Source organism: Myotis davidii, unplaced genomic scaffold, assembly GCF_000327345.1.
Source record: "Myotis davidii unplaced genomic scaffold, ASM32734v1 scaffold363, whole genome shotgun sequence".
In the NCBI taxonomy this organism is placed as follows: Eukaryota; Metazoa; Chordata; class Mammalia; order Chiroptera; family Vespertilionidae; genus Myotis; species Myotis davidii.
This window is the reverse complement of record NW_006294069.1, coordinates 1538690-1545757: the sequence shown is the minus strand read 5'-3', so window position 1 is coordinate 1545757 and position 7068 is coordinate 1538690.

Genomic DNA, 7068 nt, shown 5'->3' with positions numbered 1-7068 from the left:
TTACTTTAAAAAACAAAAACAAAACTATATAAGGCCCTGACCAGGTGGATCAGTTGGTTAGAGCATTCTCCTGATACATCAAGGTTGAGGGTTCGATCCCTGGTCAGGGCACATACAAGAAGCAACCAATGAATGCATAAATAAGTGGAACAACAAATCGATGTTTCTCTCTCTTTCTCTGAAATCAATAATTTTTTAAAACTAATATATATATGAGAGATATTTAATATCTGTGTTGGATTCTCCAGCTTGTGTGAAGTGCAACATGGGCAGAGCACATTTTGGTACTTTAACTTTTCTACCTATAAAATGGAAATAAAAATATTTTCCTGTCTCACCTCTGATTGTGCACGTGGGAAAATGTGGTACATAATGTATTTGTCAGGGCTCTTATTTGAGGATAATAGAAACTGGCTTAAGTAGGAAATAAAGGTTATTTGTTGTTTCATGTAACATCCGATCAGAGCCTGCCACTGCATTGCCAGCAGTTGGCTTAAGCATGAGCATGTGGTCCAGTTTAGAACAGTGAAATGAGAAGGAGGCTGGGGTCTGGGGTGCAGGAGACTTCTGGGACGTTTTTCATTTTACTTAAGAGACACAGGGAAGAACTGTTTACTTCAGCTGGACTGTTGTTGGATATATATGTAATGGACCTTGAATGTGGCTGTCATCTTGGGACCATATTAGCCTAAGAGCAATGCTGACAGAGCAAAAAGATGGGAAAAATGGCATTCTTGATAAAGTTCAGCTACTGAATTAATCAAAATGATACTTTTCCTTATTTAAGCCATTTAAAGAATTTTTAAAAATTGATTTGAGAGAGAGAAACATCAATTTATTGTTCCACTTATTTATGCATTCATTTGTTGCTTCTTGTGTGTGCCCCAACCAGGGATCAAACTTGCAATCTTGGTGTATCAGGATGACACTCTAACCAACTGACCTACCCAGCCAGGGCCTTAAGCCATTTTTTGGTGGATTATTGATACTACTTGAGACTGAAAAACATCCTGAATAATATGTAGAGATATTCTGGGTTCCTCAGACAGAAAAGCAGCTCTGGGAAAGCTTCATAGTTCCACTAGACATAGTTGAAGCTCGGTAAATATTTGTTAGACAAATGTGGCTGTCTTTATTTGTATTTATAATTGAAGCATTAAAAAATAAAAGACCTTTCTTTCCCTTCTTTAACAATTCAATACAAAAGTCATTAGATAGGTGTCTTTGGGTGGGCACCAAGGCCCAGTGTGGGTGGGATTTTGGAGCCCAAGCAGGATAAGGAGATTGTATACACAGGAGAGATGCCTGGAAGCCAATTGTTGGAACCTGAGTAGTATGAGGAGGGAGTCTCTGTGGGAAACAAGAGGGGCGGCCCAGTATGGAGTGTTAGAACCTGAGGAATGTAAAGAAAGTGCGTCGACCTATGAACCGGGAGGTCATGGTTCAATTCCCAGTCAGGGCACATGCTGGGGTTGCAGACCAGCAGACTCAATCCCCAGTAGATGGCATGCAGGAGGCAGCCGATTGATGATTCTCTCTCATCATTAATGTTTCTATTTCTCCCTCTCCCTTCCTCTCTGAAATAAAACTATATATATATTTTAAGAGATATTTCTCTAATAAATGGTCATGTCAGTCTGAAGGATCATGTCCCATCTTTCTGTGGTGGGTTCATTTTAAGAATTTAAGAGTGCTGAGTCATAGAGAGATCAATTTTATATTTGCAACCTGCATATACCCTTTAGTTTACATTTATTTTGCCTTACATTATTCACATCACTATTATTGTCATTGGTCTTTATTTTAACCAACATGAAGGCAATAACTATGTCTTTTGAATTAGTTTGCTCATACCTCCAGTATGAAAATATGATGAGACCTAATCATGTAAAGTAGAATGGTTTAAAAAGTGGGATTGCTTTACTTCAGAAAATTTTTCTTTTATTAGATTTTACTTATGTGAAACTGTTTTAAACTGTTCACTTACATAGGCCAAGAAAAAAGTATTTTTGATTTCAGCAATAATTATTAAGTTATCCATGCAATGCAGTTGCTCTAAAGGCTGAGGATTAGATCTGGATATACTACATAGCTTTCATAATTGTCCCAGATAGCTATCTTGCTTACTTTCCATTTGGATTGTACATACTGAGTATTCAATTCTGTGACTTCTCAAAGGTATGGAAATTATCACTTTATAAAAACTCAGTTCCATGACACAAGTCTCTGTGGAAGCACTTACCTGAGACTGATAGTGACTGTGCACATGTGTTCACATAATACACATAGATAGAACTAAAGCCACGATTGATTTTCTTCAAAGCTTAATTTTTAAAATTGTTGGCCTCTTAGATCTTGTAGAAAATATAGCATGAAAGCATTTTGTGTGTCATCTCAATTCAGTTTGATAGTTTGAAATATTTTTTTAACCTACAGTATACTTTATAGCTATTATTTTACTCCAGTTTCAGTTGACTTTGTTATACGAAATAGTACTGTGTAATCTTTCATTTACCAACATTGAGTAGTAGTCTTTGTTATTCTTTTCATGAGATATTAAAGGCATTGTTTATCAGGAAAGTTATGTAGGAAATGAGGCAAGTAATAAATATTTCCTGGTAGTTGCTCAAAAGTGTTTGCTGATCAGGATGTTGTTTGGGGAATGACTTTTTATATCTACTTTTGCTTCTAGGAATTGCATTTTTATGGAATTGATGGTGCCTTTTATTGGTTCTTTGAATTTATGCAAATAATTCATATTGGGATTGTACTAGTTCCTCAAGCAGAAATATTTAAATAATGACAATGAGGATGGATGTTTTTCAAGTTAAGCTCACTTATATTAGAATCTGTAAATCAGGTATACCCATCTTGGCTTTTATTGTTTACCTTTTTTCTCCCTTTTCCTCTCCAGTTCTATTCAGTTTGGGATGGGGGGAAAATCTAGATCAAAGAATATATTATTAATAGATAATATAGGATAGGTAGCAAAATAATCTGATTATATTATCATAGGCTTTCTGTAATTTGTCTTGTCAGAATTCTAATGAGCATAAGCATCAATGATGAAGTATATTCTGAACTCCCTTAGGGTGGCTGAAGAAAAGGATTGCGTTGAAATGCTGGTTATAACAATTTCTTCTGTCCTAGACTGTTAATTGGTGAGGGTGTGGCAGGGTGGATTGCAGCAATATTTTCTAAAGTTATCTCAAGATTTAAAATTTCAAAGAAAACCAAGGAGAAAATGCCTTAAGGTTTGTGCAAAATGGAAGGCAAAGGTTGGTAGGAGCCATATGGAAATACTAAAAGTGAGACTGGAGGAAAATATGAGGAGACATTATTTTCATTTAATGAAAAACAATGGATACTTAAAAGAGTGAATAGCTGAAGAGTTCCTGAGATGGATTGGATAGTCTAAAAATTGACAATACATGATGCTGATTTTCAACAAATTGGAGGAGAAATTCAGATGACTGAGTGCTTCTTTTTCATAAGATTTTACCTTTCTCAAACAATATTTTCTATTCATGCAGTTCTCATTAAATTTATATTACTGGGAGAGGTACTGTCTTGTTCTATTAGAGTTTGTGTGTTTTCAAGGTTAACAGGTACTGTGAGTGTAATTAAAGTCTTCCTACCTTAAGTTGCCATTTTTTAATCTATTACTTATTTCCATTAAAGATAATAAGCAAAGAATGTTTTAACTGTGGAAGACTATTAATAATTGGTCTCCTCGGCCCCGGTGAGGTCGGGACGACCCTGGTGAGGTAGGGATAGCTCCGGTGAGGTAGGGATGACCCCAGTGAGGTCGGGAGGGCCCCAGTGAGGTCGGGAGAGCCCCGGTGAGGTCAAGACGGCCCTGGTGAGGAAGAAACGGCCCCCGTGAGATTGGTACGGCTCCAGTGAGGTTGGGAAAGATAATGGGGATCAGTATAGACTGATGAACAGGGGTAGATGCAGAGGCAGAGCAGCATTGAACAGACTGTCAAACTATAGTGGGAAGCCTGGGGAGGGTTTTTTGGGGGGAGGGGGTGGTTAAGAGATCAACCGAAGGACTTATATGCATGCATATAAAAGTAACCAATGGACACAAGACACTAGGGGATAGGGGGGGCCCGGGGAATGTCAAGGGAGTGGGGGGCCTATGTAATACTCTTTGTAATACTTCAAGAAATAAAAATTATTTAAAAAAATAAAAAAATAATTGGTCTCCTGCCCCGACCGGTTTGGCTCAGTGGATAGAGCGTCGGCTTGCGGACTCAAGGGTCCCAGGTTCGATTCCAGTCAAGGGCATGTACCTTGGTTGCGGGCACATCCCCAGTGGGGAGTGTGCAGGAGGCAGCTGATCGATGTTTCTTTCTCATCGATGTTTCTAACTCTCTACCCCTCTCCCTTCCTCGCTGTAAAAAATCAATAAAATATATAGGGGGCGGGGGGAGATAGTTGGTCTCCTTATGATGTTCAGTGAGTTAGCAGGGATCACTAGTTAGGCGTAACTTACATTAGAATTAGATCAAATTCTGATTTATAACTTCATATTTTTCCTTCATTTCAGTATCTATGTTTCACTTCAAGTAAGCTTGGAGGCTTTGTGTTTGTTTCTTTATTAGTTTGAAATACTGAATCAATTTTTTCAGCACATACAAGCTTTTATGTCTCTTTTAAAACACTTATGGAAGCCAAATAAAGTTAAATGACATGTCTATATTTTTACAGGTAGGTCAAGAAATTAGACCATCATAAGCATTTGGTCTTCTTTTCATACACGTTAACCCATCATACTCTCCAGAATTTAACTTGTATCTTAATTGTTCAATATTAAGCATAGGCTTAACTTTTTTTCTGTAGATTAAAAAATATTTTTATTGTTGAAAGTATTACATATATCTCCTTCCCCCCATTGACCCCTTCTAGCCTGCCCTCACCACCACCCAAACACCCACCTCCCTCCACCCCCACACCAGGCCTTCACTACCCTATTATCTGTATCCATGGTTTATGCATATATGCATACAACTTCTTTGGTTGAACTCTTCCCACATTTCTCTCTGAGATTCTACAGTCTGTTTCATGCTTCTATGTCTCTAGACCTATTTTATACATTAGTTTATTTTGTTCATTAGATTCCACATATAAGTGAGATCATGTGATACTTATCTTTCTCTGATCAGCTTATTTCACTTAGAAAGTTACATACAGAAGCCCTCTATAGTGCTCTCTAAATCTTTCCACCAAAAGTTTCTCTAACAGCAGAGGAGAGTAAATAGGGAACCCCTGACAGTCTGGGCATCTAGAGTTTAAAGGAAACTATTACAAGGCTGAAACTTGTTTGAGTTCTTATGGTTTACTTTAAATTTCATGCAAATGTTCATGTATCTGTATCCCTGTTACTATAAAAATATTACTTTCCATCAGGTAAAATTGATGCTCCGGGGAAACGCTTTATATTTATCCTCTGGTTTCAATAATTCTTACCACACTGAGGCATGACCTAGGGGTACTTGCATCCCAGTTTAAAAAGCACTGCTCTAGAGAAAAAGAACATTGAATGGGATAGAAAAAGTCGTGAGCTTGAACTGAGTTCACATGGCTATAGCGAGAGTTTAAGAGCTGCTGTTGAAAGAGGGAGGAAAGAGAATATGTCATTTATTCAGGTAGCCAACTGCAAGTAGAAGCTTTTATGTCTCTTAAAACACTGGTCAGATGATATGTGTAATCTACTTAATGTCTCAGAAGGCATCTAATTAAGAAAGGAAAAAGTATAGGAATTTGTATATTTCTCCTATGTTCCTACTTCATATTTTTAAATGTGTTTTTTCTGATTATAATGCATGATCATTGTAATCATTATATGCTGATCATGTTCTTATTTTAAATAGACAATGTAAACTAATGGCTTAATAAAATTTTCTTATGAGCAGTTTTTCATTTACTCAGCTTTTCCTGTCTTTCTACATTAAGATAGCTAAAAAATTGTTTGCTGTGATGGATTGTCTGCATTGAGTATCCTTGTACATAAATCTTTGGTGAAATCTTCGATCATCTTGTACTAGAATGTATTTCTAGACATAAAATTATAAAGTCAAAAATATGACCCAATTCTGTCCTGGCCGGTGTGGCTCAATTGGTTGGAGTGTCGTCAGTACACCAAGAGGTTGCGGGTTCCATCCCAGTTGGAATGGAACCAATCAATGTTTTTACGTCTATATTTCTCTCTTTCCCTTCCTCTTTCTAAAATAAAAATACATATATATAACCCAATTCTAAAGCCTTTGATACAGATTACCAAAATGATTGTCCATTTTTTTGATCCATTGGCAATCAGTAGTGCACATTTTTATGTTTTACTTTAAATAATTTCGTAGGGAAAATATAGTACAGCATCTTTATTTGAATTTTGTTTTTTATTTCAAGCAAAAACGTATTTTTACTTTTCAGCCCATTTCTCTCTCTCTTGTGAATTATCTGTTCCTAGTCTTTGCCCATTTTTCTGTTGGGGTGTTTGCCTTTTTCTTATTGATTCATTGGAATGCTTTCTTTATTGAGACATCCCATTGTTTTATATATGGTAAAAATATTTTTCTCGGTTTATCATTGGACTTTAATTTTTTAACATTTCCCTCCCTCTCTGCGTATACACTTTTATTTTTAATATATGTTATGGTTTTAAAATGTATGGTTACATAAAATATCTTCAACCATGTGAAGATATTAAAAAGTAAATAGGTGAAGTGTATAGAATTTATACAAAATGAAACACCTTAGTTAGGATCTGTCCCACTATATTGACCTCTCTTTTATGTTAGCATTCTTTCAACAAATATTTATTGAGCCTTGTTGAATGCTGGGATGTTGTAGTGATTAAGATACAGTTCCTGCCTTCTAGGAGACCAACAAGTAAACAGGCAGTGTGAAAATTTCTCCACTAGACAACTGTATGGTTGCTCTTGAAAAGAGTACAGAACTCACAAAGGAGGCCTCTAGAGAGAGGGACATCCTAAGCTACAATCTGAAGGATGAGTAGAAGTAGACAAGCAAAGAAGGGAATGAAGTTTATTCTAGACCAGC